Raw genomic sequence first — 24048 nt, forward strand, 5'->3', positions numbered from 1 at the left:
TTAAATTTAGCAAAAAGAATTCAGACTGTAATTCTGTGATGTATGTCTATTGGGCTCACATGCCCTCTGTCTTGTGATCAGAGCACACTGCTAGCCTGGTGATCGTTACACTGTATGGCCTCCTGGCCATCTGTCTCTTCCCTAGGACAGTCATGAGGATTTTCCTTCATCGCATGCCAGGGTCCAGGCTTTCTGGCTGATGACCCTTGGTCTATCAGTTACATTTGTTCAACCTGGATGCCTCCTTTGTGCAGAAGCACTGCAGGGCTACCATCTTGGACTTGTGGCCAGTGGAGATAAACATGTATCAACTCAGGCTTCCTGAGGACACAAAGACACAGGGACTGGAACAATGAGGAAATGAAAGTGAGACTTGTTTTTGGAGGTGAGAATGAGTGATTGGGAAGAGCCATTAAGTAAGTGATGCTTGAAAAAAGAGAGAGAGGCAAATGTTAACCAAAAAGCCCAAGAGGAAAAGAAGTGACTAAGTGGCTAATGCCAAATCTGTGACTCCTACACACCTCCTGTTATTCTTTATACGGCATCTGCCTTCATTTTAGTTTCTCTTTCCTCTTTCTACTCCATGGTTCCTTTCTCAGAGATTCTGCTCTCATCTGGCTTCCCAACAGAAGTACCCAATGGAGGGAAATTAATCCGATGTCCTTTTTCCTACTTCCAAGAGCTAAGATGTTAGGCACTAAGTCAAAATATGGCATATTATCTAATACCATTCTCATTAATATCTCATGAGGAAGTATAATCATCAGTCCCCCTTCACAGAGGTGGAAACTCAGGTTCAGGGCTCATGCAAATGAATCCATGGTCATACAACTGAAGAAATGAGCAGCAGAAATATGTCTGATATCAGAGCTAAATTCCACGCAGTGGAGTTAAACTGCCTCTTCAACTGTTTTCTGGGGTCTTCCACTAAACCAATAACTTCCTTGATCCAAATCTACAGAATATCAGCTGTGTTCAGAGACTGGTACAGACTAGCCTGCATATCTTTGAACATAAATGATGAAGTCTAGGTACTCTTAATTCTGTTCTCCATCCAAAAAGCAGAAATAATATCTGAATTCTCAACAATACTTGGCAGTTAGTGAAAGTAATTCTTATGACTTCATAAATGTATATTCATACAAAATTACAGACTGAGTTTCCTATTCCTACAATAGGATATAGAACATGAAATTCTGACATGTTTGCATTCAACTATATTCCTCCTTCCAGGCTTTAATAATGATTACAAGCAAAAGAAAACTTTAGTCCAAAGAAATGATAATTTGAACAAAAAAATGTGCAAATGAGACCTTAATGGCTAAGTGTTCTACAGTGCTGTACTTGGTTTGTAGCCATCTCACAAACTCATATCCTAACCACACATTGAAATTATTCATTATAATGTGCATGTGAAACTGACACATTTTAATCATTGTTTAGTTATCAAAATGAATGTGGAAATGATTTCACATACCATTTTGAAGTCTTGTTTCAAAGGCTCTGAAAAAATCAGAATTTCAAGATGAAAAGTTAATTTCCATATCCTGAATCACACATATTGGGTCAATTTAGGTGTAGGATGGATACAGTGACATAAATTCACAATTAAATGTTTCTCAGAAACTTACTTTGAAGTACTACAAATGATACTCCAACTTCACCAGCATTTTTGGCCTCATTCATTGGGGGAAGGCACAGGTCTATGGAGAAGCAGTTCTAATTATGGCCTTTCTGGAATCCTTCATCATTTCAAAACATAATCTGTCTGTGCTTTGGTGTGCTTTGCTCATGGGACAGTTTGAAGTTAATGCCAGCAAGAATGTAGTATTTCATTAAAAGTTGTATCAAGAAGTCACTCGTGCATGAATGGAATCATTAAAGAATCATAAAATATGAGGGCCAAAGTGGACCTCAAAGTCCACTTAACTCAGTTTCCTCATCTAGAGATAGAAACTGATGCTCATAGATTGTCTATTTGTTCAAGGTCAAGCAGCCATTTCTTCTTCATGGCAAAATGGCAATATGGAATGATAAAATGGGAAAGTATCAAATGTGAATGGAATCTCACAGCTCTGCCTTTTTTGCTGGCACAAAGATGATTACATGTCTGAACTTCAGTTTTCTCGCCTGTATGATGAAGATGCTACCCATTTTACAAGCTTTTAATTGAGTACTCTATGCAAAATGTCTGGATTATAGGGTAGTGGGCCAGTTTGAAACTGTTGTGTGCCCCAGAAAAACCATATTCTTTAATCTTGATCCAATATTTTGTGGTGGGATCTCTTGATTAGGTTGTTTCCATAGAGATGTAATCCACTCAATTGTGAGTGTGACCTTTTGACTAGATGAAGATGTGACTCTGCCATTAAAACTGTGTATTGATTAGTTTACTGGAATTCTTTAAAAGGGGAAATGTTTTAGAGACAGCCTAGAGCCAGTAGAGATGCAGACATTTAGAGATGCTTGGAGTGCCAACAGAGAGAGCAGATGCCTAGACATGGATGTTTGGATATGCAGAGCCCAGCAGACATCACCATGTGCCTTCCCATGAGATGCTAAGCAAGCCAGAACCTAGAGCTGTATCTTGGAGGAGCTAAGTGAAGGCCCACAGATGCTTAGAGAGGAAACCACAGGCATCAGAAGCTGTTTGAAACCAAGAAGAAGGATCAGCAGATGCCAGCCACGTACCTTCCCATGTGACAGACATCAGCCTTCCCTGAGTCAAGGTACCTTTACCTGGGTGCCTTAGTTTGGACATTTTTATGACCTTAGGGCTGTAAACTTGTAATTTAATAAATTCCCTTTTTAAAAGCTGTTCCATTTCTGGTATATTGCATTCCGGCAGCATTTAGTGAACTTAAACGTGCAGATACTTGAAATTGTTACTTTCCCTCTTTCTAAAAACATCTTGAGCTGGAATATGGGATAAAACCTGCTGATCTGACTTCATTCTTGAGTCATCCTGTTATAAGCAATAGGCTGGATCATACTCTGGGTGTTATCTTTTCTTTGGGTCACCCTAGGTGCTTGTATTTACCACAGAAGAAACTTCATAATCAGGAAGGAAGTTTACCATGATAAAAGTTATTAATTGTTCCTGGAGGGGAGATTTACCCAAATATGAGCTCTCCAAATAAAGCCACATGTGTGGGTGTTCTCTTGCTCATTAATGACTTCTCTAGGCACAAAATACTCTGGTCTTTTTCAGTTCCAGGTTCATGCCTTTCTAATACAATGACATCTTACTTTCCACAAAATGTAGTGTGGTGGCCAAGATTTTCCGCACCTTCCTGAAAGGAGCAAAAATCTGCTGGTCTTTCTGTGAATTAAAGTCTCCCTATTCTCTGGATATTCAAGAAAAAAGAATCTTTGGCTCAATGCCTTAGAAAGCTGTCTTAATCTTTCTAAAATGTCAAGTATTTTTTAGAAAAAAATTTTCCCCTTTACAGAAAGAAATCCCTGTTCATCAAAGAAAACTCCCCAAATCTAGAGAAACATAAAGAAGGAAATCATATATCATTCATAAGCCTATGAATTATAAATTTTTCCACCTTTGGGATCTTAATGTACATAGAGATTCTAACTCACTGTTATATTTAAAAAACAAGGTCTACCTAGCTTTTTCTCAGGTCATTAAATATTCTTCTACAGTATCTGTCCTTAATGGCTATAGGATAACATCTTTGGCAGGTAGATGCTAAAATAAAAGACTTTTTTTTTTTAAATCATGAGAGATAAGTTTCCATATTAGTTTACTTGGCTTGAACAGATGAATTCTACTGAGGAAAAATAAAGCTAAGCATCCAGTCTTTGGTATAATTTATGAAATTTTGATGGGTTTTGGAAGGCAAAATCTCTATTACTACTAAGTTTCATATAATATCTGTTGTGTAACTTAGATGGTATAAAAGGTTAATATATAACTTACCCCCCAAAAGACAACCTCTTTTTATATATAAGAAAATCAATGTCAATAGAACAAAAGCACAGAAAGCATGGGCCTTCCAGGGAAAACAGGAAGACTGTTTGAGAATGGTTAGCCTAAAAGGGGAGAGAAGGAAGCCACCATTACACATGGGATCTGGTTCTTATGGTCTAGGAATTGGGGATTAACCATGAGGCCAAAAGCAAGCATGGGACCTATTGTGCTGGTTGTCAGCATCTTCATCCTGCTGATGATTCCCAAGCTCTTTTTCCTTTCAAATACCTTTTGCCAAAAAAATTTCACCAACTATCTACGTGTGGCAGATACTTTCTTTGTGCTGGGGACACAAGGTGCATAAGACTCAATCTCTGCTCTCAAGGAACTCAAATGTGGTTGAACAGATAGGTGATAAATAATTGCAGTGCCTTGTGACAAGGGCCATTTTACATGTGCATTGCAGATTTGGGGAAGCCAAGGGGAAATAGCACTGGACTGTGTCTTAGGGTAGGGCCTTTTTCACAGAAGTATCATCTGAGCTGACTCTTAAAGAATGAGGAGTTCAACAGCTGGGAAACAGAAGAATGACCAGTGCTTAAAAAGTCAAACTATATCAAGCACTGAGTGATCACACTTGGTGTCCTCATGTAAACACTTTTCTAAGTGCCAGAGGAGGCAGAACAGGAGTATACAGTATGGTCTTTGACCTTAGACGTCTCAAACCACATTCCCTATGGCTCTACCTTGTGTCTGCCCCCATTTCCTTCTCAGAACTGTTTAAAGCACCATTTTGGAAAAACTCACAGAGCTTGAAGAATAGGAGTCTGCTAAAGCTTGAAACAAATCTTGGTCATTCACCCATCTGTTTGCATAAATCTGTTCTAAAACTTCTTCTCTGGTGTGCATCTAAGATGCACATTGGACACTTGTATATTGCTTTATTTCTCCTCAACCTCTATTCTAAGAAAGTCCCTACTTACTTTGGGTGCTGACGTCTTCTCTTTCAGCCACTTCATAGATGTAACATGAGAAATGCAGCTGGCTAGGTTACTCTGTGGTTCAGCAGTCATTAGGGATCGTGGAACACGGGCCCGAAGCCTGGCCATCATGGTCACCAGGGCCTCTTTCTGCCTATAGGGTGGACTTTTTTCCTGAATGTTACTGGAACCAACATAGACAAAATATTTCAGCATCAAGAGCCCCATGGAGTTTATAGCCTGAATATTACATTAACAGTATCAAGATTAACATGCATTACATGTTACAAAGACAACTGCACACTAATAAAATATTCAATTGGAAACTCTTTAAAAAAAGATTAGCATGCACACACACAAACAAAAGCCCAATAATTTTATATGAAACTAATTTAATGTCTGGAATCTTAAAACATGTTTTAATATTACAGTTGTCTTTGTGCAGGAGAAAAGGTTGAGATGTGCCCTCTTTAGATATTTTTTGCTTAAAGATGTCATCACCCACATTTTACTTCCCTACATGGTTGATGACCTGTATTTTTTCACAGCTTGTTCCAACTGTGGTCATGTGGCCAATACGATTTACTATGCAATCAGTGATACCCTGCAGCGATCTTCTATTAAGAAAATCAAAATTAATGAAGCAAACAGAAAGCCACAGATAATGCCCAAAAAAGTAAATAAAGGTGGTTGATTCAGTGGGTTCGTGTTGACAATGGTATCTCTCACAATCCCTACATCTAGTATAATCTATACTATCTACTACAGCAACTAGTATACACACCTAGTATAATCTAGATTGGTAACCTACATTGGGAATTCTCGTAAGCACCCCTGCCTCTTATTGCTGGAGGTGGTATTGATAATGACTTATCTGAATTGCACTGCTCTGGAAAATATTAAGTGCCACAAAAGGTCTCTACATTTGTGTTCTATGTTCAGGAAAACCAGAGAAGAGGAGGACTATGGGTAGAGAATGGTCTGGATCATGTATACGCATGATGATTTAGAAGCTCATCTCAAAACAGAGGATTTGTATGTGTCATCATACATACAACCTTGTTCACACTCTTTTCCCTAACTGTATGTCTGCTGTTTGCCCAAATGAGGATATATCTCACAAGACTTCTCTCTTTTTCTTACTTTGCTTCTGAGAAACACCACTGCAGTGTAGGGAAAGATGTGACCAGACTTAACCTCTTAAGGTTTCAGTTTCTGAAGCTATCACAAAGGATTTCAGAAATCCCTTGAAGGTCTGATATAATAGGACGAGATGAGGCAGAAGTGCTAAATGTTGTAGAGATACGCAGGCTTCCACTGTGATGTAATAATTACTCTAAAGCGCTTTGGAAACTGTCCCTTAAGGGAAGAACAATCCAGTAAAGAATGCTGTGTGAGGTAGCTGCCACTAGAGGGCACCTCAGGGCCCCTGACTGCTGTGTCTTGTCCTCCGGGGTGAGGTAGGGACATCTGAACAGGGATTGCCACAAGAATAGGAGACCTGGCCCCTTGAGAGCTACCAAAGGAACAGCTGCAGGGACCACCTGCAAGGAAGTATCTGGAACAGGGAGAACCTTCCTCTCCTCCCCTTTCCCCTGGGTCTGGCTAGCTCCTTAACTTCAAGCCTGGTCTTAAACATCCCTTCTTGCAGGTGCCTTCCTAGCAAAGCACATACCGTCACAACAGATCCATCCCTCTACCAAATTCATTGAGGGCATGCCTTACTTGCCATTGTGCACCCTGCCTCTGGCGGGGCTGGGCAGTTAGAAGATGTCCAGTGGCCAAGGGATGGATGAGTATCAGTCAGAAGATTCTGTCAATGGGGGCTGCTGCCCAGGGGAACTGTCCGGAGATGCCCCTTGGCCGTGCCGTGGAGCACACTGGGAAAATGGAGAAACATGATCATTAAAATCCTTCGCTCACTCTCACGCCAGTGCAATTCATCTGCCGAAAAGAAATACATTTTTGTTAGAAATTCTAGTGGAGTAGGGGGCTGAAAAATTCCAAAGTCAGTTTGAACTCTAACTGGAAACTGAGATTCCAGTAGACAGAGGGGGCCAGGGAAAAAGTCACAGAATCAAAATTAGCAGCTAAACGTCACTTCACTCTTTTTTCCCCGGTAGAGGGTCTGCAGAGCAGTGAAAGTGATGATATGTGGGCAGCGAGATAAAGGAGATGCAGCAAATGCCCTAAAGGGTTCCTAGTAAGAGCATAGTAGCCAATCCCCAGTAATTCCAAGTTGCCAGTAGCTGTCTTCACTTTTTAAATGAAGAAAATGATAATTTTGGAGGAAGATGGGGAAAAAAATACATCCTCTTCATCCGTTAATTTTCTTTCGTCTCCCTTCTCTGCTGCCTTCTTCCAAAATGAGAGAAGGCTGTAAATGCAATGAAACTGGGGGTGGGATAGCTATAGCATAAGTTTGTTGGCCCCGTATTTCAATCAGGAGCCTGCCGTGAAGAGTGCATATAAATACTCTGTGACCTCATTTATTAAAAATAGTCTGGTAAGCTGGGTCCCAACTACTCTCCCCCCAAGGACAGTTTGGCACACTACATCTAATAGCTGCATTTCATTTTGCAAAAATGCTCCAGGATATGAATCATTAAAGTCATCTTATTCACCAACCCATCTTCCCAATAAAACTAGACAATGTTAGGCAGACATACTCTTAGTCCTTACAGAAAACTTAAACACAGAGGTCTCCACTCATGAATCCTCAAAAAGGTAAACAATTCAGATGCTTGCTAAATAATATCAAGCTTCTCAGTCTAACAAGCTGGCATCCGGCCACTTTCTATCTTGTTTTATTTTTAAATATTCAATACCTCATTCTGTGGTGAAAGATACCAGGTCCTTTTGTAAAAGCTGTTTGAATGAAATTCATTTAGCAAGTATTTCTCAGCTCGCTCACAAAGAAGACAAAATGGATCTCAAAACGTGCAAAAGAATACCATAACTGATCCCACACCAGTGCTTTGGAAGGAATTCAGCTTTCCCATATTTGGAAGGGACATGAATTATGTGTGGTGCCACAAGAAAAACCACTTGGTGGCCCGGTGCCCACCCCAGCTGACAGACGTGAAACCCAAGACAGGAAAAGGGAAATCCATCTGCCAAGGGAAAGGCCGGCAGGTGGCCAGGGCTCAGGAACACCCAGTTGAGCAAAGCAGGAAGAAGGAGAAGATAACTCTGCTAGCTGTGAGTCAGCTGGTTGCGCTTGCCGGGGTCAAGGCTAGAATGCTATTTGTATGCAATCCCTCCACTGCCACAACTCAATATGAAAATAAATTAGCACAGGTGTCCCAGCCACACATTCCTGTGCAAGTGTCACTATCTCTGAAGAAGATTTTGAGTTAGTTGTTATTTCACCAGAGATTTATGCAGGGCCAATAAAATATTTAAAAAATAAAATAAAACTACAGGCCACTTTCCATGAGGTAGCAAGGCTGAGTAAAAGCCAGGAAAGAATCAGAAAACTAACCCTTCCTAAACGCTTCCTTCATGCAAACTTCATCTTATTTTATCTGCTTCTATAGGTGAGCAGGAGATGATAGTAATCCCCATTTTCACGGAGAAAGAGGCTGCATTTTAGAGAAGTCAGTCAATCCACTTAAAATTATGCGGCCAGAATTTCAGTTCAAGCACAAGTTTGTCAGCCTTCAATCCGTTCTCTTTCCATTGCTCCATGCTGCCTCATGACAAAGCCTGTTATCGTGGGTCTAACCTAGGACAAACACTCTAAAAAATTAATAATGGGCTAGAATTTGAACTTCTTTTCCCCCATGTTCAGAATGCCTAGTGAATAGGCAAAAGAACCTAAGGGATAGAAAAGTTAGATGGGAAAGGAAGCCAAGCAAAACTTTAACACTGCACAGGTGTTTTCTAAAATACCATGAATTCTTTGTAATCTAATCACTTCTTCATTGTGCCAGCTGAGAACACATTTCTTAGCACCTGTGGGTGTCCTCTTGGAAGAACGTGTTTTTAATTGCATCTTGAGTTGGTGCTAAACACACCCAATTTAAGTTATGGGTTTACTTTCTTATTGAAACAAATATTCCCTAGCTCACCATTTGCACTAAACACATATTAGGTCAGTTGAGGGTTTTGTGAGTTAGTTTGAAGACAAAGTTGTAACATGTCACATCTGTTTTGCTGTGGTAATAGGGGAGCAAGGCTTCCATTAATGGAATCTGGTCAAGGAGAAGATAATTTTGGCTTACTTGCAAATGAAAAGGCTTGTTCTCTCACTCTTTGGTAAAAATTGCCACTTCCTACTCAATGTCATTGTTTTTCTTGGGAGGTAACAAATGTTTGGACCTGAAGCTGTAACTGTCAGGACATGGGTCGCCCACTATCTAAAGAGTCACATGCACTGATTTACCCTGATGAATGCAAACCTGAATTAGAAGTAGTGCCTTCTCTCCAGGCTTGTGAGCAAATATCTACACGTTACAAAGTAATCTATGGCAATTGGCATGATTGGACCATAAATAACCTTCCATGTAATGAGGTGGAATGGTTAAGAAGTGTAAGATATTAGAGTTTATGATACTGTAGAAGAAGCTGAGAAAAGTGGCCACATATTGCCCGCTTTTTAAATGTTTTAATTATAAATGTATATATGTTATAGAGATTCAAAAACTATATAAAAGAATAAGGGTGAAAAATTGAGGTCAATTTATATTTTGTTTTGTTTTGTTTAATAGGAAGACATGGGGTACAGGGCATTCCTGATGAAGACAATGGCACAATTAGAAGATCCAGGGTAGGAATGGCAGGTGTTCCTGGTTGACAGTCTTACGGGGACACTAGTCCAGTTATTGAACATTGGGAGGGTAGATTAGGTCCATGTGGCAGATTCACTCATATCATAAAGACAAATTCAAGTCCTACCTCATGGTCCTGGGGCTATGGACTCACTTGTGAATAGGATCTTCAGGGATCCTATTTAGATGAGGCCAAATGGAAGCAATGTGGTCCTTAATCCATATGACTGGAATCCTTTTAAGCAGAGGAAATTTGGACATGGTCCATCAGGAGAAGCCAGAGAATGAGACAGATCAGCCTGTGATGGAGACAGAGGAGAAGCCAAGGAAAATGCCACGGGTACCGGCAGGCCAGCCACCGAACACTACAGACTCTGGGAGAAAGCACAGCCTGGTGATTCATTCTGTGTTGGACTTCGAAAGTTCCAAAGCGATGCAATGACAAATTCCTGCTCTGTAAGCCAACCCATTGTGTGGTGCTTGTCCTAGCAGCTCTAGCAAACTAAGACAACCCATGTTCCGGAGAGTCTTAGGTGCCAAATGAGCAGTTTTGACTCTATTCCATGTAGCATGTTGGTATAGAGGGGAATCATTTCAGGGTTTTAGACAAAGCTCTCAATGCCTGCTTCAGAAAGATGAAACAGAAGGCTATGCAAAGTTGGAGACATGGAGAATTATGAGAAGGTCAGCAGAGTTCTCCAACTGGGAGGTAGGAATGCCTGAATCAGGCAGATGGTGGTAAGAGCAGAAAGAAACGTACAAATGAAGGGCAGCGGGCTTTCTCTTTCCATGTATAATTATGAAAAATAGTTTCCTAAGTTTTTTTAATCTCAAATACCTCCCCCCAAATGAAACTAGGTTGTTATTGCTGTATTTTGGCACCTACCAACAAAGTACAAAAGTTAAACTTCAATATTTAAAAATGAATATTAGCATGTAACTTTATGGTACATTGTTTCATTATTTGTTAAGCAATCATTATGTTCTGTGGAATTCCAAACAGGAGAGGGGAGATATATTGCCTCCAAATGGCTCTTTACTTGGTTTACTTGTAATATTCTCTCTGGGAATGCTCTTACTTATAATACCCTTTCTTGAAAATAACCTATAGGATTTTAATTTTTTCTTTATAATTTTGTAATAAAGTAAGTGGCCATTATTTATTTATTCCTGATTTTATTTCTAGTACAAAAAAAGCAAGCATTTCTGTTTTGTTTTGTTTTTGATAAATCCTTTTCACAGGGAATTTGGTCGCTAAATATGTGTACGATAGACAATCCTTTTCTATATTTTTTGTTCTAAAAAATGAAAAATTATCATTCAATCAATGTTGATTGCTCTCAGAGAACCTAGAAAATTACCTTTATCGATAAATTTATTTTTTAGTTTCACACAAGAAACAAGCTTACCCAGTGACCAGCTTTGTCATTGTAGCCTTTAGCTGTTTTAGAGACACCTAGAGTAAACTTTTCAGAACATCCTCTTCCTTTATTTTTCACATCTGAGAGATTTTTGCAACCGTACATCCTATTTGGTCATATGGTTCAGACATTTCCAAATTTAAAGAGGATGTGGGAAATTCATTAGTGTCATAGTAAATTTGGCCAGTACCATGAAGAAACAGTATTCATTACTGGAAAATCAAAATACCTGCCACAGAAAAGGAGGGAGGGTGTTCTCAATATCAATTCATTGAATGCAATGACATTTCCAAACAGGAAATACATGTCAATAGTCTAAGTAAACACTTCAGCCCACATAGCTTTGTTTTCTTTTAATTAAAGGAGAAAATTACCTTATCTCTCAGCTGGGATTGCCCTAGGAACTTCTTAATTTACTGCTGTGGGAGACAGCTCATTTTACTGCTCTAATCTATTTCTTCACCTGATGTATCTCTGGATAATGTTTTCTTGGAATGAGAATGTGCTAAGTGGGCAATCTTCACTTACTTCGGTGATTCTTTTTCTGGAGGGAGAGTCTGGATAAATTCATTAATAAAAACGAATGAGATTTCCTAAATAGAGGAACCACAGTAAGCTTATGGTTCCACATTTCAAAACAAAGTAAGGAGTTTTGACATTTTAATTCTCTTCAGTTGTTCCTTTTCAGAATTGATGTTGTTAAATCCTAATGTTATTCTCATAAAAACGAACAAAACACACACACACGTATATACACTCTCTTTCACATATGCATCTGTTCTGTGTGATAGTTTTTACTATCAAAAAGTAAAAACCTATAAAAGTCTTATTTATTTGATTTCTCTTTTTTATTGTGTTCCTTAGGAGAGCTGCATGGGGCAAAAGACACCTTGTTTCACCAATAAAACATTAGGCAGTAAAATTCTTTTGACTCTCTGTTTCATCTCGAGTCGGCACCGTCCTCAGTAGTTCTATCGCTGGAGATGAGACTACTCCAGAGGAATTTCTAACAATCAAATTATAAATCTGTTGATAGACTGTGAAAAACTCTACGATGAGACACTATGGACAGAGCAGGATAAAAATCCATTGCACTTAACTCGCCCAAAGTTCGGATCAATAGTACTGGAGCAGACTTTATAAAAGATTATATGACTATGTCAGATGCCTGAACTGTTACACAAATGTTTAAATAAAAATTTGTGAGAGACAGATAGATGAGGGTGGCTGGAAGTGGGGGTGAATGCTGAGAGATGACGTGGGAGTTTGTCAGAGGTCCAGTGGGCTGGGCTTGCAGTGAGAGAGTCTCTGCCAGTTTGCTGATTGTGAGCATTGAAGGGGACTTAAAAACGGAAAGATGGTTACCATATAAGATTTGTTATAACTTGGTGACTGACTTGTTTTTGTGAAAGAGGGCGAAAGAGTATCCTTAGGTGAAAAAAGCCTTTCCCTCTAAGTGATGGGAGAATAATGGTGACTGGCAGGAATGTAGCAATCCATTAGAGGAGCAGGTTGGAAACAAGGATGAGATCGATTTTATACATGACTGAAGTGACACTTAAAAGTGGCAGAATTCTCCCAAAATAGGAAATATTCAAAACCCAGAAGCCATAACAAAGGCTGATAAATGTTGATTATCTTTTTCTTGGTAAAAATAATGTAAACACATTTGAAAGACAAGCAAAACTTGAGAAACATAGTTGTACTATCAGACAGACAAAATCTTAATATCCTTAACATCCTGATATTTTACACATTAATAATAGAAGGATCTGCTACCGAACCAAAAAAAAAAAAAAAAAAAAAGCCATGATTATGAACAGGTAATTCACACAAAAAGACATGCAAGTGGATTTTAAACATACGAAAAGATATTCTACCTCTCTCATAAGAAAAGAAAGGAGAATCTGCCATTTTTCACTTGGCAGATTGGCAAAAGTCAAAGTTTGAAAACCCATTCTGTGGAAGAGGGTATGGGAGGATAGCACTTGGAGTTGTAAGAATAGAAATTAATACATTGTCATTGGAAGTTAATTGTAGATGATCTCGCATAAAAGAATGTGTAGTAAAAGCTCATACATTTGGAACTTTCATGTTTTAAATTTATCTTCAAGATAATTGCACAGGGGTACAACAGACTAAATTTGAGTTAAGGTACAGAACGGTTTGGGGATATTTTTATCTTAAAAAATCTATATGTGGAAATGGTTTGCATACGCATCTAGCATCCTCTGGAACACTGTGAAAGACCTTCTGGAATGGGAATGTGGAATGGAAAGGATAAAAGTGGAGAAGAACTGTCTGTGAAACAGGAGGGTGTAGTCAAGGAAGGCGAAGAATAAGAGAATCTTCAGGAGAGTTTGGTAATTCGGAAGCCTTGGGGCACCTGGAGAGAGCCGTCCCTGTGCCTGGCAAGGAAGGAATCAGCAAGGAAGGCGCTAGTGGAGGCAAGACAGCGGCCGGGAGTTTAGACTAGACTTTTGAGAAGTCACATCGTAAGTGAGACAGAAATGAAATTCGAGGTGTTAAGTGTGAGGGGATGTCTTTGTTTTGTTCTGCTTTATGAGGAAGAGAGAACTGAGTAGGAGCAATGAGAGAGGAGAAAAAACGTAGAAGGGCAGAAAGGCTGAATGTATACATGGAAAGAGGAACAAGCATGTCAACTCCCCTTGGAGGTGGGATAGGATTAAACCCAGGTGACGGCAAACTGGACTGCTGGCTTTGGAAAGCCAATGGGGAGCAAAGTTGTCATTAGTAAAAATTAAAAAGTACTTTGAGATGGGACAGAGGCACATGGGGGAATGATTTTGAAATAGAGGAGTTGGTCTCAGTTGAGGAAGCTGAGAGTTTCCCCATCAGAGATCAATGCTTTAATGGCTTTTTTAGAAAAATGGCTGCTGAAAAAGTTTCCCCCAGACCTTAGGTTCCATCTGATTGGACATCTCATCCCTTGCATAAATCAAATGTGGAAAAAGAGAAAAAGCGCCAGAGACTGTTCCTGTGAATGAGCTCCACCAAAGACCAGATTCTGTCTAAATAAAGGACTATAACTTGAGTAATACTCTCTTTAAAGAGGCTCCTTCCCTTATTTCTAATGCAAGGGGTTGCCTGAATTGGACTTATTCAAGCTCACTTGTTTCCTTAACTAGCTATTTCACTGGCAGAATAAACAAAAATCAAATAAATCAGCTACTTGTTAGGGTTACTCTTGCATAATAAGCATTTTTCACTTGTCCATCTTTAATAACTTTTTTGGGGCTGTAAAACTATCAAGTGCTCAAAGCAGGAAATTGAGGAAAGTACAAAAAAGGTACACAAATGAGAAAAAATTCTAATAACTATTTATAAACTATATTTTAAATATAGAGATGTGACATAATAGTCCAAATGATAATGAATATACAAAATATCACATTCTCTCCCCAGAAGACATAATTTCCCAATTATAATTTCAGTGCTTGGTAACAAAATGTCACAATTCTTTTTTGCTCCTTTAATAGGAGATTAGTTATCTCAACAGTCCAAGTAGCATTCAGGTTATGACCCACGGTAACTAGGTATTTGTAGTCATTAATTTCTATATATGTAGTGGGCTGTGCTTCTCAGGGATCTATTTAGTGTTACAACTAATACTTCCGGCTGGAAACATCCAGCAGTAAAGATAGGCTGTCAGGGATGTGTTCTCCCGTGATGGTCACAAAGTTTCACTTCACTTCGTAATTTCTCAGGTAGTATTCATCACCCATCCTTATGTTGGTTTTGCTTGTTGGAAGCTCATTTTCTAGTAGATTCCTCAAGAAAGGCTGATGAGAACAGTAATCCCTGAGTTTCTTCAATTTTATAACTGTGCACAACCTTTGCATTTGCTTTATATTTCAGCAAATTTTATATTTGTCTCATGTACCCTCTTCTTTAGGCATCATAAATATAAATATTACTCAATATTGCTCTTGAAAATTCTGAGGATAACCTGATTTTATTTCCTTGTAAAGGAAAATGGAGTTTTCTTGTGCTTAGACACCCAAAAGATTTTTTTCTCTTTAAAATCCAGTAATTTTGTGGGACTATGTCTTGATCTTACTCATGTTAGTTCAATGTGCTCAGGAATGCAGTATTCCATCTCAATACATAATTTCAGATCTTTCTTTTATATTTCAGGAAAAAATGATTAGATTATAGTTTTAAAATTTTATTTCATTGCTTTCTTCTTTGGGAAATTCTAGTGTGTATATATATATATACTAGGTACTTGTGTGTATATATATATGTGTGTGTGTATATATATATATACATATATACACACATGTAATTTATCTTTTTTCATGCATAGAATACAGGATTCTCATATACCAACCTGCTGTAGTTTGCAGGAATGTGATATACCTGTTCTAGTTTGCCAGAATGTGATATGCCACAAATGGAATGGCTTTTAAAAAGGGGGAATTTATTAAGTTTCAAGTTTACATGTTCTAAGGCTGTGAAAATGTCCAAATCAAAGCAAGTCTATAGAAATGTCCGATCTAAGGCATTCAGGGAAAGATAGTTGGGCTCAAGAAGAGAGATGACGTTCAGGGTTTCTCTCTCAACTGGAAAGGCATATGGCGAACATGGCAAAGCCTGCTAGCTTTCTCTTCAGGCTTCTTGTTTCATGGAGCTCCTCCAGGGGCTTTTTCCTTCTTCATCTCCAAAGGTCTCTGGCTGCTGTGGGCTTCTACAGCTTTTTCTAAAATGGTTCCCTCTAAAAGGGATCCAGTAAGCAACCCTACATTGAATGGGTGGAGAACATCTCCATGGAAACCATCTAATCAAAAGTTACCACCCACAATTGGATGGGTCACATCTCCATGGATAATCAAAAAACTCCCCTCCCCACCCTGCCCCAGTAATATTGAATGAAGACTAAAGAACTTGGCTTTTCTGGGCTACACAAAATTCAAACTGGCATACCACCCTATTATTTACACCATGCATTGATGTAGTACAATTGTTATAATTGATAAAAAGCACACTTTTATAATTGTGCTACTAACTATAGTCATGATTCAACTCAGGCTTCATTGTTTGTAATGTACGTGTCCATGAATTAAAAAAATATATATTCAAGTAACATATACACAACTTAAAATTTCCCCTCTTAATTGCATTTAAATATATAACTCAGTGCTGATAATTACATTCGCACTGCTGTGCTACCATCCCTGCCATCCATTGTCAAAACTTCTAGCATAATTATTTTGAAATTTCTTTGCCTATCAACTAAATTTTTCCATTTTCTCTTGAATCCTCTTCTTTTTAATTTTTAGAATTGCCCTCTTGTTTTCCCTCCATTATGACAGTATGTGTTTCATCTAATTTAGATCTGATTGCAAAAATAGTTTTCCTTTTAATCCTAATTCTTTCCTGAATGTCGTTATCACATTCCTGAATTTTAATAATATTTTTTTGCATTGATCTTTAATATCCTCTATTATTTCTTAATTGATTTTAGTTCACCTTAACACAGGTTTTGTTTTTCATCTATTTTGTGGACCTATTGTCTTTCAAGTATAGACTCATTATCTGCAGGAATGTTCTCCTGCTCCTTATTTTCTTTTTACTTGGAATAACTTGTAAGGAATTATACTGCGATCTTTTCTGTTGCTCATTTTGACCTGAAATATATTTTCTGAATTTTTAGAAGGGAGAGATGGGTCAGAAGAGTTTTTCCAGCTTTATGGCTCTAGAGCTCCATCTTTTGTTGTTTTCATGAAATGATCAAGGATATATGGCTGGTAATTTCTGAGATTCCCGGCTCTGTTCACCTTCCCCACTTTTATCTGGACCTTCTCTCTGTTTATTTTTTCTCTCTCTCTCTTTTCTTCTCCCCTCTCCCCCTTATTCTCTCTGGCCTGCTTAATTTGGATTCTATTGCCAACAGCTTCTCCTCAATGTGAGGCATGATCTGGAAGGGAGATTTGACTGGTTAGTTTTAAGAGTGGGCCCCTTGCATTCACCCACAAATTGAGGTTTGCAAAAGTCTCTTCCAGGTTCAGTTGCTGTTCTAAGAGTGGCCCCTGTGCTTTCCACCTTTCTCTAGGCTTTTTGGTGTGTCTCCTGTTTTCAGATCCATGGCTGCCCCACTGCACCCCGCCACCCCCACTTCTTCCCATGCACACTGTGATACCAGGAAGACTCGTAGCTGTCATTTCACAGAGGTACCTCGTCACCTAGATTTGTTGCAAATGTTGTTTGTGCAATATTTATTGTGCTATCATAGTTAGAGTGTGAGTTTTCATTGGCGGGGTACATTCAAGAGGATTAAAAAACTACACTGCCACTAACATCTTCCAAAAATATTTTTAAAAGCTTTGAAAGAAATACATATGTAGGCATGAATATACAACATATTTTAGTATACTTTTAGAATAATGCTAAGAGAGACCTTTTTTAGTTAGCCCCTAATTTATTTGGAGGGAGGATGGTACTCTGGTAAAAAGATAATACAAAATTCATGTATCTTACTATTAAAAAAAATTCAGATTAGAAAGTTACATAGAGGATAGGATGGAAAATTCAATATGGCCTTTTGGCAAATTAAGGATTAGCCTAAATATGATGCAAAACATGTTTTCTTTTGACTTGCTTGGAAAGATCTTCAGGATCATTTGGAATATCAATGAAGTCTTATTCCAACTGAAGGTTTGAAAACGTGCACTTTGAAAAGCAGGGATATAAGATTTGAGAGACTTAAGAAGAGACTCTGAACCCACACACACACACACACACACAGCTTTATAATTTTCTCTTAAATCTCAACAACAAATATGCTTTTATATGATACATCATGACCATTATGTTACTTTCTTTCATTCTATTAATATAGACCAATTAAGTTAATGCATTCCCTGGCATGTCTTAATTCCTGGAAGATCATATTTTACTGGGCTTCTTACATTTGCTTTCATCTTTACCAAATTGGAATGAAAGCGAAATCCATTGTAGATCTTATAAGAAGGGTTACATTTGTTAAGAAATGAATGCTCTCTCTCTCTTCATTTCTTTTTACCCCTAAATAGAGATAGTTCCAAGCCATAGGATAGGGATTTAAAGTATCCTTAGCTGGAAGGGAAATGATCTGCCCTTGGAATTCAGAAATCATCTACTCTAATTCCAGTTTTCACACGACCAATGCTGGGGACTCACTCCCAGAGTTTCTGATTTATGACACATCTTGAGCACTGACGCTTCTGTTTTTAAAAGCCCCATAAGTATTCCAACGCACAGCCAGAGTCGATAGGATTAAATAGAGTGAAACACCCTGAGGATTTTTTTTTTTTTTAGGAATTTGGACTACAATCTATAGGTAATAGGGAGGCATTGGATGTTTTTAATGAGGGGAATTACCACACACACACAGATAGGTAGACAGATGATGGAGGAATGGAGGTGGGGGGGAGGTTGAAAAGTAGTTAGGCAGCTGTGGACTGACACCAGAGGCAAGAATCAGCTTTAAGTCTATTGCAGAGGCTAGAGAAGACGAGCATCTGGACTATGAAAGTGCTTTCCAGGTCTAAGAAAAGAGAGAGAGAGATGAGAGAAATATTGCTTGAGGTCAGGGAGAATCAGAGGGAAAGCTCTGAAACTTTCCAGGGGATAGAGGGTTTGGGGAGATTTCTAGGAAATTCTGATAGGACCTGTTTGTTAAACAGAATTGAGAGGCTTTGATTACTCACTGTAACAGGGTCACAATTAGGAATTTGAGTTGAACCTGAAGGTGACTGGACAGATAAGGATGCCTCCTCCAGAAGCAGGCAAAGTATCAACATGCAGATGTGTTTGATTGTGCTCTACCGAGTAGAGACCTATCAAGCTAGATAGGTCCAGTTGACAGCTGAAATCACTGGCCTGGAGTTCTAGAGAGAGCTTTGTGCTGGAGATCAAGTTTCAGAAACCATAGATGTATAAGTAATTAGGGAAGTCATGTAAATGAAAGAGGTGATGCTGTAAGATCACGTTGAGTTTCAAAGGAAGGGGCTAAGACCAGAATCCAGGAGGATACTAATGTTATAGAAGTCCTCACAAAAGAGAAACATGTAAAAGATGTTGAGAAACAGTTCCCAGAGAGGCAAGGAATGACTCCTAGGAGAAAAGCTTAGTATATGTCCAGGTACAAGATTATTTCAAGAAGGAGTAGTACTAATAGTTTGTTAAAATTCCATAGAACTGTGCCTCTCAGACTTTAATGTGCAGAGAAGATCACCTAGGGACCTTGTGCAAATGCAGATTCTGGTTCTATGTGTCTGGGGAGGGACCTGAGAGTCCACATTTCTCACAAGCTTCCAGTCATGTCAGTCTTCTGGCCATATTGTGAGTAGCAGCGGTAGAAAGAATCCTGTTGGGTGAGGATATGAGCAGTGGGGATGAAAGTAGTGTTTCCATGGCTAAAGGAGAGAACGAGGTGAGAAACTAAAGACAGATGGCTAGGTACTACTTCTAAGAATTTAGGGTTGAAAAGTAACAAAAGAGAAGAATATATGTGAAAATCCTATCCAAGGAAACTTTGCTCTAAGATATAAAGGGAATATCTGGATATTTGCAGCCTGAGTAAAAGGAGCCAGTGAAGAAGAAGTGATTAAAGATAGAGACCTAGCAATGTTCCAGAAAACTTGACCTGTAAAGGGAGGATGGGGGCAGCAGAATCAAGTCTGCAGGAAAAGGAAAGAGAGATGGGTGGATAGAGTTAGACTCGGAGAGTTGTGCCTATTTGAAAGGATTATGTGCCCTAGAAAAGCCATGATTTAATCCTGATCCATCTTGTGGAGGCAACCATTTCTTTTCATCTCTATTCAGTACTGTAGGTTGGAAGCTTTATTAGATTATCTCCACAAAGATGTGACATGCCCAACTGTGGGTATTAACCTTTGATTAGAAGATGTGACTCCACCCACTCCAGGTGGGTCTTGATTTGCTTACTCCTTTAAAAGAGAAAACATTTCTTTAGAGCCATGAGAACCGTGAGAGTCCATGTAGCCAGAGACCTTTGGAGATGAAGAAGGAAAATGCCCCTGAGGGAGCTTCATGAAACAAGAAACCTGGAGAGAAAGCTAGCAAATATCTCCATGTTCACCATGTGCCTTTCCAGTTGAGAGAGAAACCCTGAACATCACTGGCCTTCTTGAACCAAGGTATCTTCCCTGGATGCCTTAGATTGGACATTTCTATAGCCTTGGTTTAATGGGACATTTTCATGGCATTAGAACTGTACACTAGCAACTTAATAAACTCCCCTTTGTAAAAGCCGTTCTGTTTCTGGTATATCACATTCCAGCAGTTTGCAAACTAGAACAGAGGTAAAGCTTTAAGGTAGTGAAAACTTCTTTGTTCCCCATGAGGAGGAATTGAGGGGAACTGCTGAGAATAAGACATAAAGATCTTGAAGATAGTGTTAAGTTTGGAACCACATTTGTGGGGTAAGGGAAACCTAATTGACTAAGTTTATATGAAGTTTCAGGGAACGACTAGCCATTTAAACAGTCAGGAGGATCATGGAATCCAGTGACTGAGCGTAGGTGGCATTGCTCGTCCTGAGAGTAAAGTCCTATTAAAGTTAGCAGGTGGCGTCCTGGCGAGGCACCATGGGGATGACCATATCCTGAAATTCGGTGGTCAGTTGTTCAGGGTCTCAAGAGTTTGGACGGTTCTATCCCTCAGAAGAGCTGGCAAGAAAAGAAAAGTTTAGTGGGATGGAAGTGAGGTACCAAATAGATTCAGGAATAGGTGACAACCTAGGACACATTCTACCTGAAGCAGAAGGCAGCGTTGTACTCACAAAATTAAGTCGGTAGCCTTTTATCTACAACTGGGAGGTGTGTCTGAGCAGGAGAGGCAAGTGGACTTGATGGGAATCATCTTAACATCTACTGAAGGAAGGTCCTTCCAGGCTCCCAGGCTATGGCAGAATGGGACAGGTTCTTATGCGAACAGGATCTACCGGTAATGCCTGAGTAGCTGAGCTGGGGAAGCCGTGTCATAGCGCTAAGAATGTAGATAAACCGTGGCGGCTGCGTGAAAGACATTTCTTGACCTCATTTACATCTTTTGTTCCCTTTTCTCTAATAAGTACAAAGCTTTCCAAACCTGCTATTTAATTTAGCTCAAACAAACACAATTGAAATTCAGGATAATTGCTATCCTTCATTTTAAGAGTAAGTTAGTTTTCTATTGCTGCTATAATAAGTTACCACAAACTTGGTAGCTTGCAATGACACAAATGTATTGTCTTATGGTCTTGCACGTTAAAAATCTGAAATGAGGGCGGGCCGCGGTGGCTCAGCGTGCAAGAGTGCTTTCCTGCTATGCCGGAGGACCCCGGTTCGATTCCCGGCCCCAGCCCATGTAAGAAACAAACAAACAAACAAAATATAATAAAAACAAGAAAATGTTTAAAGATGTTTCCCTTTCTTCCTTCCTTCCTTCCTTCCTTCCATCCTTCCTTCCTTCTCTCTGTCTTTCCTTCCCTTCCTCCCTAAAAAAAAAAAAAAAAAAAAAAAAAATCTGAAATGATTTTCAATGGGCAAAACTTGAGATGTTTGACGGGGCTGTTTCCTTCTGGAGGCTCCAGGTGAGAGAGAATCTGTTTCTTTCCTTTTCCTGTTTCTAGAGGTTGCCTGCAATCCTTGGCTGTGGCCCCTTCCCATCTTTAAAACCGACAATGACCGATTGAGGCTTTCTCATGTAGTGTCACTCTAACATGGATTCTTCTACTTCCCTCTTCCATATTTAAAGGACCCTTGGGATTACATTGGGCCCACTCAATGCAGGATAATCTCTTTACCTCAAAATTAGCGGATTGCAGTCTTAATTCTATCTGCAACCATAACCCTCCTTGCCCTGTAACATATCATTTTTTTAACTTTTTAATTTTATAATATAACATATATACAAAGCAAAAAAAAATATGAAGCAATAGTTTTCAAACTTCTCTTCAACAAGTACTTGAAGAAGATAGATCCCAGAGTTTGTCATGGGCTACCATACCATCATCTCAGATTTTTCCTTCTAGCTGTTCCAGAACACTGGAGGCTAGAAGGAATAAATATTTTTTTTAGCATCACAATTGACTTTTTTTTTTCCTTTTTGTGAAAAATAACAATAAAAAAAAAGCAATAAGTTTCAAAGCACAGAGCAACAGTTAGTTGTAGAACAGATTTCAGAGTTTGGTAGGGGTTACAGTTCCATAATTTTAGGTTTTTACTTCTAGCTGTTCTAAGATACTGGAGACTAAAAGAAATATCAAAAAAATGATTCGTCAATCATACTCATTTGTTAAGCTTGACTTTCTCTGTATAACTCCACCATCACCTTTGATCTTTCTCCCACTCTTTAGGGGTATTTGAGCTATGGCCATTCTAACTTTTTCATGTTGGAAAGGGCTGTCAATAATATGGGGTAGGGAGATGGAACTAGCTGATGTTCTGGAGAGGCTGACTCCAGGTTTCAGGATTTATCTGGTCCAGGGACCCATTTGGAAGTTGTAGGTTTCTGGAAAGTTACCCTCATGCAGGAAACCTTTGTAGAATCTTATATATTGCCCTAAGCATTCTTTAGGATTGACTGGAATGGTTTTGGTTGGGGTTTGGCAGGTTATGATTGGTAGCAAGGTCTAACTGAAGCCAGCTTAGGAGTGGCCTCCAGAGTAGCCGCACGACTCTATTTGAATTCTCTCAGCCACTGATACTTTATTTGTTACACTTCTTTTCCTCCTTTTGTCAGGAATGCATTGTGTAACATATCTTATTTACATGTTCCATGGACAGACATGGACATCTTTGAGGGGCCATCATCCTGCCTACCACAAATGGATATATTATTTCCTAAGAGAAACATTGGTGTTGCCAAATTCCCACCCATTTCAAAGACCACTTTAATGTAATGTTTAATAATAATTGCCATTGGTTTTTGCATTTTAACTGGCTACAAACAGAAGAATAGTGCTTTGCTTACATGAGAATTCAAACTGGGGTAAAACTAGAGAAGTGGTGGTTAATTTTTGGTTGGATTAGTAACCAGTTTAAATACAAATAAGACAGGCTCCTTACATTTTCAGAAAAAGACAGAAAATACAGAAGATAAACATCAATAGTATAAAAGTGTATCTTAATGTGTCATTGTAGTTCTTGACTATTATCAAGTAGGCAATGAATAAACAGAATACTAGGAATTTAGGTTATAAATTTAATAAGATATATTAACCTTCATATATAAACCTGTATGTTTACACGCATAGTATAACTGCCAAAGTTATATGGTTATTCATTTAATCTTTGATCTTTTTAGACCTGTTGTGGGAATACTTAATACTGTGAAGTCAACATAACTCCTTCTTAAGAGATAGAATTTTACTTGTAATTGTTCCTGTGCTGTATTTGCTAGCACTGAATTTCCAAGGCAAAAATTTCTGGGGTCACATTAATATGGAAAACGATAAATTAAATGAATTTAATAATTTTCTTTACTGCAGGTTTACCTAATGTCTCTGCCAAACTAATGTTCATTGTAAATCTCAATGAGGGACTTCTAGTGTGCATTATTTCCAAAATTTCCTTGAATAGGACCCCTTCCATGCATAGTATAAACCACAAGGCATTAATCAACCAAAACTTTTTTATGGACATGGCTTTGTGGGGCAGCCTTTGCAGAATACTGGGCAAACATCCACTTGTTTGCTTGAAATTCCTAGGAACGGACTTGTCTTTTGTTGTGTGCTATCTTTGATACTTATATGAAGGAATTCTTAGAGGAAATTTGAGCAGAAAGGAAAAAATAAGTACATTTTCAGGACATAATTAAATGTAAGCTCTGATGATATGATTCCAAAATGATAAGTTTGTAAATTTGTATATTCTGCTAGATTGTGACTCTTTGAAGGCAGGGACTTTGCCTTACTTTTCTTTGCACATCTCAGGTCTAGGCTA

At 38.8% G+C, this 24048-nt stretch overlaps 1 long non-coding RNA gene across 1 annotated transcript; it reads right to left on the minus strand.

The window, feature by feature from the left end:
• Nucleotides 1-1477: 1477 nt before the first annotated feature.
• LOC143679555 (uncharacterized) lies at nt 1478-6206 on the minus strand. The gene is made up of 3 exons (XR_013173837.1): nt 6046-6206; nt 4906-5086; nt 1478-1503 (listed from the first exon to the last, which is right to left on the minus strand). It is a non-coding gene; the product is annotated as an uncharacterized LOC143679555 (long non-coding RNA).
• Nucleotides 6207-24048: the final 17842 nt, after the last annotated feature.

The sequence above is a fragment of the Tamandua tetradactyla genome, chromosome 4 (assembly GCF_023851605.1).
Source record: "Tamandua tetradactyla isolate mTamTet1 chromosome 4, mTamTet1.pri, whole genome shotgun sequence".
In the NCBI taxonomy this organism is placed as follows: Eukaryota; Metazoa; Chordata; class Mammalia; order Pilosa; family Myrmecophagidae; genus Tamandua; species Tamandua tetradactyla.